We start from the raw sequence: 21,322 nt of genomic DNA, 5'->3' as shown, positions 1-21,322 counted from the left end.
TCTGTCTGTCTGTTTGTTTGTTTATTTAACGCTTACAGCATGTGGTCTTCCTAGGTGGTCTCCCATCCAAGTTCTAACCAGGCCCGACCCTGTTTAGCTTCTGAGATCAGATGGGATCGGGCACGTTCAGGGTGGCATGGCCGTAGACCAGATCGTAAATTATTTAATCAGGCCTTTATTGTTGGCATCTAGACTGTCTCCAGGCTTCTGTTATTCCCAGCAACAGCCACAGTGAACAACCTTGCACTCCCTCATCCACACTCCCTCATCCACACACACGTGACCGTCTCTGCAGGATGAATTCTAGCTGTGGCTTACCAGGTATGAGAGCAGTGAGGCCGCACAGGGAGTGTAACCCGTAAGGCGGGAAACGCTTTCTGTTCTTCAGGCTCCCCCTTTTGTCTGGGCCACAGCTGTCCAGTGACACATGCCCACAGTGTCCTTACTTGTCTCTTTTGCTGACAAGGGTAAAGCCTTCAGTCTCCACATGAGCCTTCTCAGGCTTGCCCGGCCCTACACCCCCTCATTGTCTAGAGCTCCACACACTCCATCGGGTGGGGTGGTCTGACCCCTGCTTCCCTTCCAAGCTCTAGAATATGAAGACATTGGTATGTGAAGCTTTTGGGAACTGCACATCTGTGATTCTGGGATAGTTCAGATGAGTTATCATTTACTAACAGACACTAACAAGTCCAGTGAAGGCAAGAATCCTTGCCATCAAACAAGCGGCCTGAGCAGCAGGACAAAGGGGCCTGTGTAGAATGAATTCTAAATAAATACCACAGGCCCACCTCACCCCCAGGCCATTAACCCCGAGGAGTACTCTAGCTGACAAACCTGAACAAACCAAAGCGAAGGTCAAGATGCAGTGTCCTCTCTCACTGTGGGATAGAGGGTGATGCGGAGCAGCTGGCACCAGTGCCAGGTCCCAGGGGCACAGGGCCCGTGCCCACCTCCCCGATTCCCAGCCAGCTCCCTCACCGCCTGTTTCAGTCATCCCAAAGCCCACTTCTCAAAAGACTGTGCTCAGCTAACTCTCCCTGCTCCCTGGGAGGAAACCGGTTCCCAGAGAAAACTGATTCCGCATCGTGACCTGCGGCCTTTTGCTGCGTTCCCTCGGGGACTCAAGCTGGGGAGTTGCTGTCTTTCTCTGGCACCCTCCTCCCTCTCTCCTGCTTGGCCGGCTCAGCATCTGCTCTGTTCCTCCTCGTTAACACTTACGTAAACCTCCTGCTTCCTCCCTGATTCTGGGCCTCATAGCTGTATGCAGACCCCTGCGGTCACTCCAGATTTGGCAGGTGACTGCCATGTTCAGTCCCAGAGGTGCCTGGCCCTCCTCCACCCAAGCAGGGAGACGATTCTGTTCACACCTGATAAGGCTGACGCCAAAGTGAGGTCAGAGTCTGGGGAGGAGATGGCCAGGCCTGGGGACTGATAACCTGAGGATGCTCTGGATCCTGGTGTCTCTTGGAACAAAAATACCTGCATGAGCAAAAACCAAACTCAGGAGAAGGAGGAGAAAGGAACAGGACACAGAAACGAACCCTGTGAAGGGGACCTGTGAGGTGGCCTTGGGGTCTCTGCCAGGGGGTCTCCTTGAGGCCTCCATCTGCCCACACTCACAGCCTTTATCTCCAAAGTTGCAGACACCAGAGCATTTTATCTCTCATTTCCTGCATCTCGGATGCTTGAGCTGTTGGAGAGTTGCACAATGCCATGGGTCTTATTTACTTCCTGCCCAAGTCCCTTACTCCTGGAGAGGTGGACAAGGTTTCTCTCAATCTTCCTGCTTAAAAATAGACCTTTAACAAATATGCATTAGTTCATGGCTTAAAACATCAAGACTTTACTTCTTGGGTGGGACTTAGTTTGGACAATAATAAATGGCTACTCTTGACTGAGCATCATCATACTTTCGTTACTCAACCGGAGCTGTCAAGATCAAAACTTCCTCTCCTCTGTCGGTTGTGGGTCTGTGATGGGCCCCTGCACCAGGGCTGTCTCTGGGCACTGTGCGGAAAGCAGGCATCAGCAGACCACTGCCAGTAAATGCAGCGCGGTACCAGTGTGCATTTGGTTTTGCACATACCGGCCTCCCCCCAGAGGCTCACTGGTGGGAGATTAAATGAGTGCAAACCTCTCCCCTACTCCCCTGGTATGAACTGGGGCTTGTCCTGGGATAGTGAGAGAGAGAGAGAGAGAGGCTCACGGAATTGTTGGCTGAGTATTCCTAAGGCTTCTTAAATGGCACTAAAATGATCGTAAAAATAATAAACTGTCAGAGTCTTTCTCTTTATTCTAATCTCGAGCCTCTTACAAACGATGTGGCTGCGGGCAGTTGGGGTAAATTATATAACCTCCCTGCGGCTCATGTTTTCATTTTTAAACTGGGATAAAACCCAGTGCCTTGTGCAGTGCTTGCACATAGAAAGGCCTCAATAAATGCTCGATGCGCGAATGAGTGAATTAGAGACTGTTCTACTTATTTTGCATCTCCTGTAGCACCTAGCATATTCTGGACTTGTGTGCGATTAATGAATACTTGTGATTTTGAGGTTGTCTTTATAGTTAAGAATGAGGACATACTCGTGAATCCTTCTCATGACAATCTATGCATAAACATATATTCTCCTCCCTTCACCACTCTACCACCCCTTTTTTAAAACAAATAATAACACGAGAAGTTTTGAATCTAGTTGTATTTGTTTGATGTAACAATATATTTTGGAGATCACTTCCTGCCAATGCTTGAGGGGCTTCCTTTATAGTGTGTCATTGTATGCACAGACAGTAAATTATTTTTATTTATTTATTTATTTATTTATTTATTTATCTGTCTGTTTGTTTGTTTATTTAACGCTTACAGCATGTGGTCTTCCTAGGTGGTCTCCCATCCAAGTTCTAACCAGGCCCGACCCTGTTTAGCTTCTGAGATCAGATGGGATCGGGCACGTTCAGGGTGGCATGGCCGTAGACCAGATCGTAAATTATTTAATCAGGCCTTTATTGTTGGCATCTAGACTGTCTCCAGGCTTCTGTTATTCCCAGCAACAGCCACAGTGAACAACCTTGCACTCCCTCATCCACACTCCCTCATCCACACACACGTGACCGTCTCTGCAGGATGAATTCTAGCTGTGGCTTACCAGGTATGAGAGCAGTGAGGCCGCACAGGGAGTGTAACCCGTAAGGCGGGAAACGCTTTCTGATCTTCAGGCTCCCCCTTTTGTCTGGGCCACAGCTGTCCAGTGACACATGCCCACAGTGTCCTTACTTGTCTCTTTTGCTGACAAGGGTAAAGCCTTCAGTCTCCACCTGAGCCTTCTCAGGCTTGCCCGGCCCCACACCCCCTCATTGTCTAGAGCTCCACACACTCCATCAGGTGGGGTGGTCTGACCCCTGCTTCCCTTCCAAGCTCTAGAATATGAAGACATTGGTATGTGAAGCTTTTGGGAACTGCACATCTGTGATTCTGGGATAGTTCAGATGAGTTATCATTTACTAACAGACACTAACAAGTCCAGTGAAGGCAAGAATCCTTGCCATCAAACAAGCGGCCTGAGCAGCAGCACAAAGGGGCCTGTGTAGAATGAATTCTAAATAAATACCACAGGCCCACCTCACCCCCAGGCCATTAACCCCGAGAAGTACTCTAGCTGACAAACCTGAACAAACCAAAGCGAAGGTCAAGATGCAGTGTCCTCTCTCACTGTGGGATAGAGGGTGACGCGGAGCAGCTGGCACCAGTGCCAGGTCCCAGGGGCACAGGGCCCGTGCCCACCTCCCCGATTCCCAGCCAGCTCCCTCACCGCCTGTTTCAGTCATCCCAAAGCCCACTTCTCAAAAGACTGTGCTCAGCTAACTCTCCCTGCTCCCTGGGAGGAAACCGGTTCCCAGAGAAAACTGATTCCGCATCGTGACCTGCGGCCTTTTGCTGCGTTCCCTCGGGGACTCAAGCTGGGGAGTTGCTGTCTTTCTCTGGCACCCTCCTCCCTCTCTCCTGCTTGGCCGGCTCAGCATCTGCTCTGTTCCTCCTCGTTAACACTTACGTAAACCTCCTGCTTCCTCCCTGATTCTGGGCCTCATAGCTGTATGCAGACCCCTGCGGTCACTCCAGATTTGGCAGGTGACTGCCATGTTCAGTCCCAGAGGTGCCTGGCCCTCCTCCACCCAAGCAGGGAGACGATTCTGTTCACACCTGATAAGGCTGACGCCAAAGTGAGGTCAGAGTCTGGGGAGGAGATGGCCAGGCCTGGGGACTGATAACCTGAGGATGCTCTGGATCCTGGTGTCTCTTGGAACAAAAATACCTGCATGAGCAAAAACCAAACTCAGGAGAAGGAGGAGAAAGGAACAGGACACAGAAACGAACCCTGTGAAGGGGACCTGTGAGGTGGCCTTGGGGTCTCTGCCAGGGGGTCTCCTTGAGGCCTCCATCTGCCCACACTCACAGCCTTTATCTCCAAAGTTGCAGACACCAGAGCATTTTATCTCTCATTTCCTGCATCTCGGATGCTTGAGCTGTTGGAGAGTTGCACAATGCCATGGGTCTTATTTACTTCCTGCCCAAGTCCCTTACTCCTGGAGAGGTGGACAAGGTTTCTCTCAATCTTCCTGCTTAAAAATAGACCTTTAACAAATATGCATTAGTTCATGGCTTAAAACATCAAGACTTTACTTCTTGGGTGGGACTTAGTTTGGACAATAATAAATGGCTACTCTTGACTGAGCATCATCATACTTTCGTTACTCAACCGGAGCTGTCAAGATCAAAACTTCCTCTCCTCTGTCGGTTGTGGGTCTGTGATGGGCCCCTGCACCAGGGCTGTCTCTGGGCACTGTGCGGAAAGCAGGCATCAGCAGACCACTGCCAGTAAATGCAGCGCGGTACCAGTGTGCATTTGGTTTTGCACATACCGGCCTCCCCCCAGAGGCTCACTGGTGGGAGATTAAATGAGTGCAAACCTCTCCCCTACTCCCCTGGCATGAACTGGGGCTTGTCCTGGGATAGTGAGAGAGAGAGAGAGAGAGAGGCTCACGGAATTGTTGGCTGAGTATTCCTAAGGCTTCTTAAATGGCACTAAAATGATCGTAAAAATAATAAACTGTCAGAGTCTTTCTCTTTATTCTAATCTCGAGCCTCTTACAAACGATGTGGCTGCGGGCAGTTGGGGTAAATTATATAACCTCCCTGCGGCTCATGTTTTCATTTTTAAACTGGGATAAAACCCAGTGCCTTGTGCAGTGCTTGCACATAGAAAGGCCTCAATAAATGCTCGATGCGCGAATGAGTGAATTAGAGACTGTTCTACTTATTTTGCATCTCCTGTAGCACCTAGCATATTCTGGACTTGTGTGCGATTAATGAATACTTGTGATTTTGAGGTTGTCTTTATAGTTAAGAATGAGGACATACCCCATAAAAAAAAACCAAAAAAAAAAAAAAAAACACATTAGCTCCACTTAAACTCCTGTTAAGAGAGCCTATGATTTGCTGCAGGACCCACAGGGAGTTGTGGTATTGGAATTAATAATAAAGATTTGTTAATTCTCCGCTTTCGCCCCGGCTGCCTTCCAAGACGTGATGTGGAGTCCTGCTGTTTCTGCTCCAGATAAATCAATGATAATCTTCTACCCAGTGAGGGGCAAGTCACGGGGACGTACTCCTGTGTCAACGGCGCTGCTAAAATCAAATTTCTTGGAACCCATTTCCAAGAGGCTTTGAATTTGCCAGATTGCTTGCTGGGCCTAAAATACTGCACACATGTGGTGACCTTGACTTGGCTGTTTCCATGAAGCTTCTTTTTCCTTAAGCCACAGCAGACATGTCCAAGTCACACGGCAGGGATGCGGCTTCAGTCTCTGTCTTTCCCCTAATGATCGCTGTCCAGGTCTGGCCCATTCTCTGTGCCCCACTCACTCCCTGGCACTGATTCCGCTCTGATGAGAGCAGAGAGGGCTGTGCAGGGGAGGAAGAGATATGCTGCACGAGCCCGCGGAGCGCTGAAGTTTTCTCTTCTCTTCTTGGCTTCTACGTGGGGACAGGTTTTGGGTAGAATTTTTTTCTTCCACCTTCTGTTCACTCGTCCATTTGTTTATTCCTTTGTTTAGTCATCCACTTATTGAAAATGCAGGAACTGAGTCCTCGTGGAATGGAAGCATAGTGGCGGCTGTGGGGGTACACAGAGAGGGGGCGAGATGTGGACTTGGCTTTTGCAGAGCTGAATGCAGGCAGAGAAAAGAGACGTGAACCTAAATAGTGATAACACCCCCACATGCTAACAGTGATTTTTTTTTTCCAGATGGCAGATTTAAGAATGATTTTTATTTTCTTCTTTGTGGGTGTTTGTGTTTCTAATTTTTCATTCAATGTAGATATATTAGTATTTGTGTAATAAAAGTTATTCAAATGGTGAATACATGGTAAACAGGTGCTAAGTGCACAAGGGAGGTACAGATGATAAAAACTGGGAGAGCGGAGAGGCGGAAAGTATTATTTTCTTCTATCGTTGGAGAAGGTCATCATCGAGTGGGGCCTTGAAGTTGGAGGGAGATTTTGCAGTGGACATCTGTGGGATGGTCTGCTCAGCACACCTCTCTTTTTTTCTATTTCCCTTCTCTTCTGCCCACATGGGGCTGCCTGCTTAGCGGATGACCTTGCCCTCATTCTCATGGTATCACATTAGGTCCGTCTTGGAAGGAAGCAGGAAAGCTAGAGGCACAGATTTCTGAGGTGAAGGCTAGAGGCTCTCTCCTTGCTCTCTCATTCTAGAGATGCTCCTAGTAAGCAAGGACGGACAGCCAGAAGCCAGGTCTCAGACAATTTCAGCTTTGTCACATACTGACAATCGGCACACTCAAGAAATTTCAATCTCTCGTCTTCTGGCCCCCATCTCATCCCAGCTTCAACATCTTGTCTGCCCAGGAAAAGTGTTCAGAGAATATGGACTGCCACACAGCTCAGGCATTTCTCCTCAGGGGGCCCTGACTCCAAACCCGTGCTTCAGCCCTAATGGATCAGCCTGGCTATGGTGCTCTGATTGAGATTGGGATCATCCAGCCTCATGGGTAGAGTCAGCAAGACCTCATGGGCTGTTTCTGTTTTGTGTTCACTTAGTTACCTTGGCAACAGAAAACAAGGAGAGGCAAAGCACCACCTACTACAGCCTCCATCCATCGATCTATCCATCGATCCATAGAGAGATGTGAGGAGCGGAGGGAGCATTGGCCTGGAAGTCAGGAGGCCAGGTTCCTGCCTGGGCAATGTGGACCACTGGCTGGCTGCTCCCCACTAGTCGCTTCCTCTCTGGGCCTGTTCTAGACAAAACAGGGGCCTAATCTAGACTTAATGTCTTAGGGATGCCATAGAGAAGCATAGGCCTCTGGGGAGAAGACCCTACTGTTTCCACTCTCAGTGGCTTCAGGCACAGGAACTGTATCAGGGAGTAACTATTTGCCAGCCATTCTCCTGTAACTTAACTTGTCACTCGCCACCTGTAACCAGAATGTTTGCAGACCAAGCAAATGATTAAGCTCCAAGGAGGCTGGCACTTGGCAGGTCTGCCAGGATGGATATTCCTTTAGCTGGGGTAGGAGGCCAATCTGGCTTTGGTCCTGGATCATGAGCATGTAGAGGAAGAAAGGTTTAAAAAATTAAACACAAAGATGAGCAGCTCAACTATAAAGATATCTGTAATAATAAAAATAATTCCTTCAGCATGGTCTTTAAAATTTTCAGAAACCTTCCACATCTATTTTCTTGTCATGTTCTCATAACCATCCAGTGAGGCAGAAGGAGCAGATATTATGATCTCCATGTTGCAGTGGAAGGCACTGAGGTGCAGAGAGGCTGAAGATCCTGGGGTCTCTTGGAGAGTCGCTGAGCTGGACCTGGACCTCTGTCCTTTGCCTCCTGGCCTCGGTACTTTGTGTTGGACATGACTGATGAGAGCTCTCATGAAGCAAAGGATTCTCCAATCTTGTTTGTGGCCATGATTCTTGGACTTAACATATGTCAGACACCTTTCTGAAGAAGAAAGAAAACCAAGATTCATTTGACAAATAATTTTATTGAGCACCTACTATTTGCCAAGCTCCGGGCTAGTCACTGAGGATTCAAAAGGGAAGGATGTGCCCTTAACTCCTGAGCAGTTCCACCCATCAGGCACTTACTTTTGCTTAATTAAACCTCCCATGTTGGTACTGGATAGAAATCACCAACCATGAGAACTCCAAAGTGATATCTCTCACTCCATAATCATTTTTGTACCCCAGCAGAATTCCACCAGGCTGCATCTATATGATAGGAAAAAGCATACTTCTTCTAAAATTGGTGGAGAATAACCAGGAATAGCTGGTTAGATGATTTCAAAGATGAAAACCCTTCAGCAAATGTTAAAGCCACCTTTGGCTCTGGGACAAGCAAGGCCTGGGCTGCAGGGAGGTGAGAGGAAGTGCCCAGCTTGGCGGGGAAGTGCTTTCAGGAAAGCCATTGGGGGCAGCCTCCTGGACAAAGGCGAGGAGCTGACAGGGAGTAGAGAGGCTGCCTTGAGAACAGCAGCTGCAAATGGATGTTGGAAGCAAACTTGAAGCCCTTTCTTTGAACACACACAGCCATTAAATTCCTGTTTCCACAGATGGGGACTTAGGGGCCACCCCCTATCTACGGCAAATCATTTTCTGAATCGATGTCTAGAATCTTAAAGCCAGAGGCCTAAAGGTCCGAACCAGCTTGACAATAAGGGGTCTGTGCCTAAGCCTGAGGAAAACATTTTATCATTTTACCTCTTTCCTTACACTGGCCCCACCATGCCTTGTTCTATAAACAGAAAAAGTATTCAACAGCTTTTTAGACTCTCTTAAAGCAGCTTTTATCTGCTCAGTGAAATGACTGAGAGGGGACGAATTTCCACATGAAGAACCCAAACTTTCCAGGCCCAAATGAGGTTCTAGTAATACACTCTTAACACACAGCAAATAACTTCTTAGATTTTTGCTTTCCTCTGCAGAATTTGTAGCCCATACACATACTGTGGGTTAAACTCCGCAGACCTGAAGACTCAGGTGAAATGGATTCAGAAAAACTCTCGGTTGAGTGAGGTCATGATACAAACAGGAACATCAGAAGGCAAATTAAGTCCCACATGGTTTCAGTTTTAATGTACAGGGACATAACCCACAACACAGGAAAAAAAAATTCCTTGCTTTATTTTGTTTTGCTGATTAAGGCCACCTTTACATTAGCTCATCTTTAAAACAGCAAAGCAATGCCTTAACAGCCAGACTACTGGTGCAAATGACAAGTGGAATTGAATTGCCCTCATGTTATAAACACAGAAAATTAGACCTGGAAATTGAAAGAGGCCTTAAAAATCATCTAACTCTCTGACTTTATTTTTCCATGAAGTATCTGAAGCCTCTGTCATAAAGATAATAAGTGTGGTTAGCTACCATTCTAAAACCTGCCACTTGTGGAAGGAATTTGTATTAGTTTGCTGGGGTGGCTTTAACAGGGGACCATAAACTTGGTGGCTTGAACAAAGATTTGTCTCACAGTTCTAGGGGGCTAGAAGTTCGAGGTAAAGCTGTCAGGGTTAATTCCTGCTGAGGGCTGGACCAGAAGAACTGTTCCAGAACTCCTTCCTTCTGGTGTTTTGCTGGCAATTCTGGACATTTCTTGGCTTGTAGAAGCATCACCCTGATCTCTGCCTTCAATTTCAATTGGCGTTCTCCCTGAGTACATGTCTTTCTGTGTCTAAACTTCTTTTTAAAATAAGGGCAACAGTCGTATTGAATTAGAGCCCATCCTAATGAACTCATTTTAATTTAACTAATTATATCTGCAATGACTCTATTTCCATTTAAGGTTATATTCTGAGGTATTGGGCACTTCAACTTATGAATTTTGGGGGGGGGACGATATTCAATCCATAACAGAACTCTATCTACATTGTACCTGGTCCTCACAGCAAGATTGTGAGCTTGGTGTAATTCATATCCCACAAGTGGGTCAGGCCCCAAGAGGTGGGCTGTACAGAGCGGCACAGCAGGTCGTTGTGAAGAGCAGGGACTCTGGAGTCAGGCTATCTGTGCTGGTAGCCCAGCCCCCATCCCCTCCCATGAATTAATGAATGTGGGTAAGTTGTTTAACCTCTTGGTGCCTCAGTTTCTCCATCTGTAAGGCAGGAATCCACAATTTCAAAACCTTAAAAGCTCAAATACCAAAAATTGTATTTATAACTCATTTGGCAACACAATCTGACCTGAAATAAACTCACTAGACACAAAAAATCTGTCTTGAGTTGACACAGGGCTACTTATAGTTTTTATTTATGCAACATATACATCTCCTACAGAAATATTAATCTGTTTGATTACAGGCCACTGTCGCAGATGCTGCAGGATGTTATACATTATCTTTCTCAAATTCTGACACACCACACAGTGCTGGCTCTAAGGATTTTGAAAAAAGGATTGTGGACCTGTAGTATATATATGTCACACTGTTGTAAAGAGGATTGAGTTAATAATTTGTACAGTGCTTAGGATATTACCTGGCACATAGTAAGCACTATATATACATTTGCTAAATAATAATAAATCATCATCATCATCATCATCATCATCATCATCATCATCTTATCTGAAGTCACTCAGGTGGTAAGCCAGAAAAGAAGGTGCTGGTCTTTGTGTGCAGGAATGTCTGGCACTGGAAGCTGTGTTTCTGAGTAGGCTGAGCCACCTCTATGACTCCAGGGCTGGGGTTCATGTCCTTTGCTCCATAAACCAACCTTGTTTGTACAATACATTAAAGCAGTCTCTACTTTCTGAGATGATTATCGAGTGAAATCAGGTTCCTATTTGTATTAATCTGCTAGGGCTGTCATAATAAAGTTCCACAGAGCAAGTGGCTTAAACAATAGAAATTTCTTTTCTCACAGTTCTGGAGCTGGAGGTCTGAGATCAAGGTGCCAGCAGGTTTTTTTTCTGAGGCCTGTCCCTTTGGCTTGCAGATGGCTGACTTCACACCATGTTCTCACATGGTCTTCCCTCTGTGCGTGTCAGTGTCCTAATCTCCTCTTCTGATAAGGACACCAGTCCTGTAGGATTAGGGCCCCCACCCTAATGACCTTACATTAACTTAATTATGTCTTTAAAAGTTCTGTCTCCAAATACAGTCACATTCTCAGGTATTGGTAGTTGGAATTCGACATATGAATTTAGGTGCTGGGACACAATTCAGCCCATACACTACTTTAAGAAACTAGATAAATGACTACTCATACCAGATGTATCCCATACATTTGCTGGCTTATTTCTGCCCTAGTATTTTTCAAAGTGTAGTCCGGGATCACCTGCAATCAACTCACTTGGGACCTTAATACAAATAAGCCTGTTCAAGCCCTGGAGTCAAAATCTGGGGGAGGGGACCAGAGGGCCAGGCATGGAGCTTACTTGCTCTTTCTATTACTTGAAGGTTTAGTTTAATTAAGGGAATTCAGGAAAAGGTAGATAGCAAGGTAGTCTCCCCAACCCCCAACCCGCTCCCCACTACCACCGCAGTCCCCTAGGTAAGGGCAGGTGAAAGGGGCGCAGGAGAGAGGGAGAGAGCTCGTGGGAAGTCTGAGTGGAGAGCACAGTTTATCTCATGGTTCCTACAGGGTGGTTCACTCTGGAGGGCTACAGTAGAACTAATTTCCTGCTCCAAGCTAGTCTCTTGGTACTGATGAGTGCCCCATTTCAGTGCATATATGCAGAACTTTGCAGTGTAGATGCCAGCAGAAGAGGCCGCCCTCCCAGGCGATGCCAGCCTGTGGAATGCAGCCTGGAACAATGGGTTCCAGTCATTTCTCCTGGCCAGCACACCCGCCTCCCTCCCCAGCTCCTGGCAGACCTCAAAGTTCCCTCTGCCTCTCAAAATGGCACGAGACCTGAGCCTTGCATCATATTTAAGAGAATGGCGATGGTGGCATTTTCCAAGGTCAAATGCTGAACCAGGTAGCAGAGGTTGAGGTGGCTCAGGCAGTCACTGACTCTGCTCCAGAACTTACAGTGATGTCATGGGAGGTGGGTGACTGGCAGGGTCATGCCGGCTCCTTGCAAGCTGATCTAGAGGGAACAGTTTGCCTTCGATATGAGTTAGAGCCTTTTAACCACAACCTAAATAACTAATGTGAGCCTTCTCGAGCAGGTGTATGTGAGTGTACACACCTATGGGCCACACCTGCATCAGGGTGGCCACCAGCCTCCCGAGTCAAAAATTCTGGCAAAACAGCAGTGAGTGAGACTCTAACTGAAAATGATTTTCCCAGCACCATGACAACAAGACACCATCAAAGTTAATGGCAATAATCTATCCTTCACCTTTCTCTGCCTGTTCTGGCTTAGATTTCTTGTGTCTTAAAATACTTGCGTGGCTGAAAATGCAGTGACTCACCTGGACTGGGATTGAACAGAGCAGGCAGGAGGTGCTTTCTTCTGAACTGTCAAAACCCAGCACAGCACCTGAGGTCTTTCACATCACACATTGTTCCTGTCAAGGGGGAGACGTATTTCTTGCTCTCATGTCAAAACTGGAGTTGCCAAAGAAAGTAAAGCAGTTTGAATGCGTCAAACTTTGGTGCTCGTATTAAACAGAGTTTGAGGAAACCAGGCAGGTTCACCTGAGAGTTTCTTCCTCATCCTCTACCCAGTGCAAGATGGGCCCTGTTTTTGGACAAACGCTGCTAAAGATGAAAAAGTTCGTACGTAGAGTCACTCAGCTCCACGCTGGGTCCTCTGGTGGCATCTCAGTCGGTGTCCAGTTCTAACTGTTGGGATTCCATGAATCCTGAGTACTGTAATTTTTCCGAGGATTTAAGAATTCCTCGGAAGCTGATAATTTGGAAACTGCATGGTTTGGAAACTCGAATGAATAAAAACTAGGATCAAGAATTTTACTGTCAATTAAACTGTGATTATTGGTCCTCTCTTAATTCCATCTGAATTCCACAGGCTATAAATTGTGGAATATTGAAAAATATTCTGCAGTCAGACCTGGGTTCAAATCCTAGGTTTGCCACTTATTAGCTGTGTGACTTCGGCCAAGTTACATTATCTCTCTGAGCGTCTGTTTCCTCAGTTGCCAAAGTGTCATTGATATCATCTTTCACATTACACTGCAGTGAGTTTTAAAAGAGATCATGAATGTGAAAGGTGCCAGTACAGACTATGGCCCATAAATGTTCATTCCTTGTCCTGTCTCTTCTGTTTTTTCTTTCTCCTCCCTGCAATTTGAAATGAGCATCATTTCTGACTAACTAATGTGATATTGGCACATTTCAGTGTGTAGCTTTGCATACTTTTACAATGTCATAAGTAGTTCCCCAAGAAGAATTAGAAATGACGGGATGCAGACCCTGAGACCAGCAGTCGCCAAAGTCATGAGAGGTGATTTTGATGGCCCAGACAGCAAGAGGAGCAAAGCCTCTGTTACGACTTCTGAAACGTGGGGGAATGATTTGCAGTTTCTTTTTGAAAGGTCTGTAAATATTTTCTGTGAAATGTGAGAAGCCTGGGCAGCTTCAGGCAACAAGCAGATCCCCCTGGGAGCCTGCCCTCCCCATACGCTGTCTCCTTTCCTACACCGTGTCCCCAGCCTTCTGCCCTCTGGTTAGATCCAGCTGTACGCCCAGCTGACCTCTTCCGGATGTCCAGCTGCAAAGATCTGTCTTCTCTGGCTCTTCTAGTCAGAACCTCAAGTTTTAGTATTAACTGAGTTTCTCCTTTGTTCTTTCATTTTTTGGTCTCAGCTTCCCAACAAAGAAAGAGGAAAGATTTGAGTTTAGTTGCACCCTTATTGGTTGGCATATTATGGATAAATTACTTAGGCTCTTTGAAACTCAGTCTTCCCATCTGTAAATGGGGAATCCTATACCGTTAGGTTGCTGTGAGAGCTAATGTGAATAAAATGCAAATCTAAGTATTTTGTAAACTGTAAAGTGCTGAGAAAAAATAAATCAAACCCTCAGCATGTACGCCATACTGGCACATAGTAAGTATGTAAAAATATGTGTTAGGTTATTTTTTGATTGAAAATCTTTGTCACGGGGATGCTGCCCAATCCCCAGACATACTGAGGGATGTCCCTCAACAGTTAGCCCTCCGAGGGCTCCCGCGGGTTCTCTGCGTGGCTTCTGAGGGGATTCTGACCCTTACCATGTACTTGCCACATCCAGGCTCCTGCCTGGAAAGTCTTGTTCGATCCCCACGGGATAGGCATTAACCAAGTTTCTTCCAGCTGCATGGGGCAAAGGAAGCCACGTCAAGACTAATAGTCTAAATGTTCACTCGTTACCACATAGAGCTTAATCCCAGCAAAGCGGCCTCCTCCCTGCACTTTTGGGGATCTCCTGGGGTAGGGTGTCTTACTTGTAGTCACCAAAATCACTGCCCAGGGACCAGGCACGGCCCCCTCTCCCTGCTCTACCGTCTCCCTCTAGCAAGGCTGCCCTGTGCAGAAGATGCCTTCCTCTCCTGTTATGCTCATTTACGGGGGGCCCATCACAGGGATTCTGTACTGAAGTGTCTTTTAGAGTATTTAGCAAACAATCTTGTTAGCTTTAGTAAAGGCTCTGCTCAGAAACAGACGTAACATAGGACAGGGCCAAGGACATATTAGCCACAGTTACCAGAGTGTACTCAGAACAACTCCTTTCCCTGACATGGACATTTTGCCACTTGGTGAGCTCACCATGCTTGGCTCAAGAGAGGCAGGCTCCCCGGTTCCTGGGGGATTTCCCCACTAGCTCATCAGATATGACCGAATCCTGGCACAGGCTCCAGCTTGCACTCTCCCACTATACAGATGAAGAAACGAAGGCTCATAGGGTTGAATAACTTACCCAAGGTCACGAAGCCAACAGGTGGCAGAGACCAGAGCCAAATCTCGAGTTCTCTCTGATCCAAATTCCATGATCAAAGTGGCAACGTGACACGTTGTTCTGACCTGGTGTCCATACAGGAGGGCATGCTGTGCTGGTCACTGTTTACCGTACATACTTTTCTCCCCAGGGACTTAAGTCACTTTCTGCTTGGTTTTTATTGGGAATTATGCTTTAGTAATAAAAAAAAATTGGGGATTCCTTGCCATTTCACCTTCCTTGTCATCCCTAGCTGCACTCTCCATAGACCTCCGATTTATTTCAGTGTTATTTGGCTCATGGTTAAAAGCACCATGGGGCTTATAGAGATGACACAACAAGCAAGTCTTGGCTACAGCCAAAAGCCGAGAGTCACCTTGGCCACTGTTAGTAGATCTGAGAAAAACACAAACCTTTGGCTTGGCTCCCAAAGGCCCTGAAACCTGGCCACGCTACGCCAACCCTCTGCTCCAATCTAACAATCTGGCCCTGAGTTCTTTATTCTGCCCCCCGGCTGTAACCTGGTGCGCAGTGGGGTGGTACCCCCCATCCCCATACCAACACAGCTGTGCCTCCCAGCCCATTCCAATGACCTGGCATCTACTCTCTTCCCGATTTACACTCCAGCTTCCAGAGGAGACTCGAAACGAGTCCTGGTGCCAGTCTTCTTGGCCAGGGCCTTGACCTTCTCTCAGGGCCTTGACCTTCTCTCTTGGGGAAGCTGGATACCCTTCTCCCCCAGATGCTGCCAGGGGACCTGCCTACATCTAAACAAACCTTCCCCTCACCTCCAGAATAAATGACCTTATTTCCTCTGCAGGCATGAACTCCCAGACTCTGGCTGTACCAGCTCCACTCAGCAGCTGAGAAAACTCTTTGGGAAGCCTGTTTGGCCAGAGCTGGCTACTTCTCAGGAATGCTGGGGTCAGAGTCCTTGCCACTTTCTTTGGCAGGCTGCTAATGCATCACCAACTGAGGTCCTCGGGTGCTCAGGTAACTGTGGGGACTGAGTCTGCATGTTGGATTTCTTAAAGACCCTATTTTATACCACATAACTCCCATCCCACATTTTCTGCCATTCCGTTTTTGCTTTCTTTTTTTCCACAGCATTTTCTACCATTTCGATATACTGATATACTCCCTACGAGTTTAATCTGCTTTGCTTGAACAGCCTACGGCTGGTACTCAATAACTGTCTGTTCAGTGAATGACCAGAATGCCCAAGGCCTCCGCAGACAGTGCCAGGGCACACATGCTGAGGAGCTGGGGAAACCAGGAGTTCTCGTTTCTCAACTGTCACAGAGCCCAGCTGCCTAAGGGCTGCCAAAGAGGATTTCCAAACCTCCTCTGTCTCAGCCAGGGCAGTAAAATGTCTATGAGTGCTTCCCCGGCACAGCTCCGGGCATTGTGAGAAAAGCCAATCCTGCAGGCACCTTATTATTCCAGCTCGCCTCTGAGCCATCCACCCTGCTGGAAAGTTGGCTGTTCCCAACAGCAAGCCCCCAGCATGACTGCACATTTCAGTGGACCCCTGTGCGACCCATCTTATCTCCTTCCTTTCCAGACAGGAGCCTGTCTTACTCATCTTCACATCCCTGGTGCCCAGCACAGTGTGAAGAAATGACAGTGGGTGTGATAAATAATTGATGAATAAATGAATGCCTGGATTCCACATGCAGAGAAAACCAGCCCTTTCTAAAATAATTGTGTGACTCAAACGCCAGGGCATGATGAGTTTATTTCTCCTTATATTGTGATTGATCTTTTTTTTTTTTTCCTCAGAGAGTTTTTCAATTCTATTCAATTCTAAATTCTTAAATTTTATAGAATGTACATTTTAAGATATTCCTTATGGAATAATAATAGTATTTCCAAAGAGTCAAAGCATAACTTTTAGAGTAAAATTGATGATTATGTTTCCTTTCTCTAGACCTTAAATATCTCTTTTTACTTAGGGTTGATATTTTTAAAAATTACGTGAAGTGTTTTATGATATTGAAAATAAAATTCTGTAAAGAAAAGCTAATGCTGCCTTTGCTCTCTCTCTTGGAATAAATATTTTTTTAAAAAATTTTTTTTTTTTTTTTTTTTACCATCAAGAACTGATTTCCAGTTTCTCTTGGACTTAGAAGAGGGCGATTTACTTTAAAAAGAGGGAAAAATACACAGGGAAAAAGTAAGACAGGTATTGTCTTCACATCCACAAGAGGAGACTGAGCATTTTCTAAATGGAACTATTTATGGATTGTACTAGGCTTTAAACCAAGCTGGATATTTAGTTGATTATATTCCTCAAATTCAATTCTTAAAAATTAATTTAATTAATGTGGTAAGAAAATTTAAGAAGAGAAAAATTCTGCTTTGATTTATGATTTTCAGCATTAATTATCTACACTGATAGACTTTTTAATAAGTGCTCAGATGCCCATTTACTTCATGCTACAGAAACACTGCATTCATCCCTGAGAATTTTAGAAAGTTAAACCCCAGAAGGCAACAGTGGTGCGCCTCCCCAACAACCAGCACCCTATTTTCTATTAATGGCATCTTGATTTTCCTTTGGGAAGCCATGCCCCTCTCCACTTTCAGTTCATGAGGTTAGATTGACCTGAGCTTGGCCAGTCAAAGATTAGTTCAGAAACAGATACATGAGTAAAGCTGAGCCAATGAGAACCTGACCCGGGATTTTTGCTGTCACTATTTTGAAAGACATTCTCTGACCTTTGGGATTGCTAACAGCTGCCTGAGAGGGAAGCCCACACAAAGAAAATGGAGGGTAAATTCGACTCACACTGCAAGTTGGACGTTTCAATGAAATGTGGCTTTTCTGGTTTGATTACAATCAATCTGGCCCTCCACTGGTTAGTAGGAAGAGAAACTGGTTTAAATCTTGGTCCAATCCAATAATTTTAACATCCCCACTGAGAATATGCTCAGTTGGCCACCCCCTTCTCCTGCTCCTCCCAGAAAGATGATGGTATCTGGACTGACGGCTGATATTTACCTGTACACACCGTTATGTCTGACCTGGTTGATAAAATACTGGAATATGGCTGGAGCAGTTGGTAAATAGGTGCTGCCCTGAGTCCCCTGAGCACCTCCCATTGCCCCTTCCCTGGGATTTTTTCCAAGCTCCCACAATCCATCAATAAAAGGGTTAGTGTTGGACACAGCAGGGCACCTCCATCCAGACTGGTCAGTACCTGAGCCTGTAAGAATTTTAAATGTTCTGATCATCATCCCTGTAAGGTGTATAGGGTGGAGGTAAAAGGGCGGTGTGTGGCGTCTGTGTCCTCATTGTGTTGCAAGAAAGGGAACTCCTAGCCTTGTACTGGTCCTTGAGCATAGCTGCCTGGTGTCTGCCCATCTCAAGGCAAAGCCTACTTTTTAGCTATCCTGAGTGTATTGATAGCATCCGATGTGAAAGTCTGTGGATGGCAAGCTCATGGTCCATCCTCTAGTCCGAGGCAGTCCTCCCAAAGATGACCCCTGGCTGACTTAGCCTCTTCTCTATTCTTCCAGGTGCTGTAGACTCTCTGACTTCTGGCTATGACTTACTAGTCCTTGTCTCAGTGGTCCATTCGGCAGCCTGTGCCACTGACTTGCCTTGCTATAGTGATCACTCTGGCAACCTGGCCACAGACTTGCTGCTACCTTTGGGAGCACTGCTTCAGACAGAGCTACATGGGGACATAGCATTGCTTAGAAAGTCCATAGTGGACGCCTCCTGTCTGACTAGCACTAGGCTACCCAGGCTCTCCCTCTCACAGTTCTGGAGGGGTGGTTGGGGATAAAGTCTTCCCATACTGTGGGGTTAATCATTACTTTTCCAACACAATTGCTCCTCCCAGGGCTCCTGTCTTGATCTGTCCTCCCACAAGCCCTACCCCCACCACTTTCTCCCTGTCTAGACTTTCTATACATAAACCCCAAGGCTTAGTCTACCAAACCCGGGCCTCGCTCTTGTAGAGAGAAAGGTAATGGAATGTAGAGGATTTTTTTCTCAAGGTAAGAGTTTGAATTCCATGGCTATTGTCTTGGTACGAACTCTACTTTTGAATGTCAGAAGCTGAGTGTTACCTTTTCTTTCTCTTTACATACCATCTGGAAAGAATCTTCATCCCTCCCCCACTCTCTAGTGTAGGGAGATGAATGCCTTGAGTAGACTAAATTCATATGCTCTGAAAGGCAAAAGAGAAAAACGCACTGAAAATTTCAAAACATTGTTCATATTATTCCTGACAACATCTTTTAAGCATCTGAAATCTAACCATGCCTAAAGCCAGTCTACCCAGTTTAGCAAACCAGTGGATTCCATTTTTGGTGTAGCTGGTTAGAACTGGGTTTCGGTCACTTGCTACCTGGAGTTCTGACTGCTATGGTAATGACAGCATCTATTTCATGTTATTTGTGTGGCACTGGGCACAGCTCCACATGCAAATGGGGCTGATTAAATGCTTTTGATGGTCAGAGTGCAGCCATGGCTAGATCCTGAAAGAGGCAAAGCTTATTTGAAGAATTCTCCAAGTTCATTTCTAAACCCTCCAAGTGCATTGCCTCCTCTCAACGATAGAAGGAAAAGAACAAAGAAAGAGGAATCCTTCCTTTAGGTTATCTGGGCTTGGAATGCCCTCTCTTCCCATTCACCCCTATGGAAGTTATACTGACACCCCAATTTATTTCTCCCTGTTAACCCTTCCTGCTTCTCCTTACCATGTAAGTATGTTTCAGTTTCCCATAGTAAAATGACAAGAAACTCACCCAGCCTCCCAGCTGTAACTTCCCCTTCTCTGCCCAACCAACTCTTCGGAAGCAGTGGGCTATACCCGCTACTGCTGCTGTACCTTTTCCCTGACTCGATTTACTTCTCAGTGTGACTTGGTTTCTGCTTTCATGTAAATGATGAAACCGGGGTCACAGGAGTTATCGATGACCTCCTCACTGTCAAATTCAATGGGCACATTCCAGTGCTTGCACATGGACATTTCTGCGGCATTTCTCACTGTTGACCATTTCCTCCCCCTAGGGAATTTTGATTGCTTCATGCCACTTTTTTTCTGGTTTTCTTCTCAGTTCTCTGCCTTCTCTTCAGGATCCCTATTTGATCCTTAGAAGCTGGTATCTGTCAGGGTTTAGTTCTCATCTATCTCATGATCTTCTCATTCTACCGGCTCTTTCTGGGCCATCTCAGACCCTCCCCGGCCTCAGTGACCACCTCTATGTTGACCATTCCCTGATAGGCACCTCCAGGCCTCATGCTCATGCCTGGCACCCATGTTCCTAACTGCCTCCTGGAGTTAGGCATGTGAAAAATATGTTCAAATACACCACTTTCCTCTCAGACCAGTTTGTATTCCTCTTCTCACTCTCACAGTAAATGGTATCACCATCCGTGAAGCTGCACAAAGAACCTGGGAGTCCTCCTGATTTCCTATATTCCCTTCTCCACTCCCTGCTGTAAGGTGCATAGGGTGGAGATAGAACCTTATACCTGGCAGTACATAATGTATCACCCAAAGCGGTCTGTGTGAATGGATGAACTATGGAGACACAGAAAACCAGGGCTCTAACTTCAGTCTAAAACCTGATGACTTTTTACCTGTCACAGTTTTTCACTGTTTCTTCATTAACAAGAGGGATCATCATTGTCCCAGATGATCTTCAACTCTGATGATCTATGCTTCCAGACTACTCCAACCTGACACCTTAGGCTCTTAACCCTCATTCCTTCTTATCTACTTAACCCCACTACTCCTTCTTTTTGCTCGTCCTGCCTAGGAAAAGAGGAGAGAGGTCCCTGTGATAAAGTGAGACTTCTAAATTATACCACCTTGCAGAACACATTTCGCCCTCATAAGAAGTCCTCATGTATCTCTGCAGCCACCATGAATCACAGTGAAAACTGGGAGAGGAGGAAGGGGAGAGGGTGGGGGAAGGGCAGGAACAGTGGGAGGGAAGATAAACAGAGGCCGTTTCCTCCTTTCTCTGCCTTGCCAGGTCATGCAACCCCGCATGAGTCTTCCTGAGTGCTGCACACGGGAAAGTACCTTCCCCCTCCTTCCGCATGACTTCTGTCTGGTAATGAGTACTGTGATTTCTTGTGAAGGCCTATGCACTTAGCACTTTCTACTTCTCAAAACATTGCACGAATAGTTGAGTGACTTCCACATACAGGCATTATGCTAAGCATTGTGCACCTTACCTCCTTTAAGCCCCTTGACCCTTGCAGGTAAGTCTTATTTTTATCTCCATTTTGCAGACCAGGAAACTAGAGCTTAGAGGGGTTAACCGCTTCACTAAGACCATCCAACTAGTAGTATAGTCTTATAAATCATCAACTCAAATCCAGGCCCTTCTTATTCTATGCCCAAGTCTGTGGTGGCTATGGTTACACTGCTTCCGTTGTATTCGTGGTTATCTTT

General features: G+C 46.2%; 2 long non-coding RNA genes and 2 pseudogenes across 9 annotated transcripts in view; 1 reads left to right on the top strand and 3 right to left on the bottom strand.

The window, feature by feature from the left end:
* Nucleotides 1–29: 29 nt before the first annotated feature.
* On the bottom strand, nt 30–148 carry LOC111733056 (annotated as a pseudogene).
* A 2,709-nt stretch (nt 149–2,857) lies between these two features.
* On the bottom strand, nt 2,858–2,976 carry LOC111733054 (annotated as a pseudogene).
* Nucleotides 2,977–6,086: 3,110 nt separating this feature from the next.
* Nucleotides 6,087–19,782, bottom strand: LOC105304995. 8 transcript variants are annotated; one of them, XR_002777557.1, is made up of 7 exons: nt 19,662–19,782; nt 19,002–19,081; nt 14,732–14,837; nt 14,197–14,278; nt 13,679–13,790; nt 12,437–12,572; nt 6,087–8,026 (listed from the first exon to the last, which is right to left on the bottom strand). It is a non-coding gene; the product is annotated as an uncharacterized LOC105304995 (long non-coding RNA). The 8 variants fall into 8 exon arrangements; XR_002777550.1 differs by lacking the exon at nt 14,732–14,837 and having other exon boundaries at nt 18,981–19,081; XR_002777554.1 differs by lacking the exon at nt 14,732–14,837 and having other exon boundaries at nt 12,437–12,532; nt 18,981–19,081.
* A 1,299-nt stretch (nt 19,783–21,081) lies between these two features.
* Nucleotides 21,082–21,322, top strand: part of LOC111732322 — a 7,678-nt gene continuing 7,437 nt past the window's right edge. Inside the window, exon 1 of the long non-coding RNA XR_002777502.1 lies at nt 21,082–21,129. This is a non-coding gene — a long non-coding RNA (uncharacterized LOC111732322). The remainder of the gene's footprint in view (nt 21,130–21,322) is intronic.

The sequence above is a fragment of the Pteropus vampyrus genome, unplaced genomic scaffold, assembly GCF_000151845.1.
Source record: "Pteropus vampyrus isolate Shadow unplaced genomic scaffold, Pvam_2.0 Scaffold12, whole genome shotgun sequence".
Classification (NCBI taxonomy): Eukaryota; Metazoa; Chordata; class Mammalia; order Chiroptera; family Pteropodidae; genus Pteropus; species Pteropus vampyrus.
The sequence above is the reverse complement of the archived record's forward strand: the minus strand, read 5'-3'. Positions and strand labels throughout refer to the sequence as shown.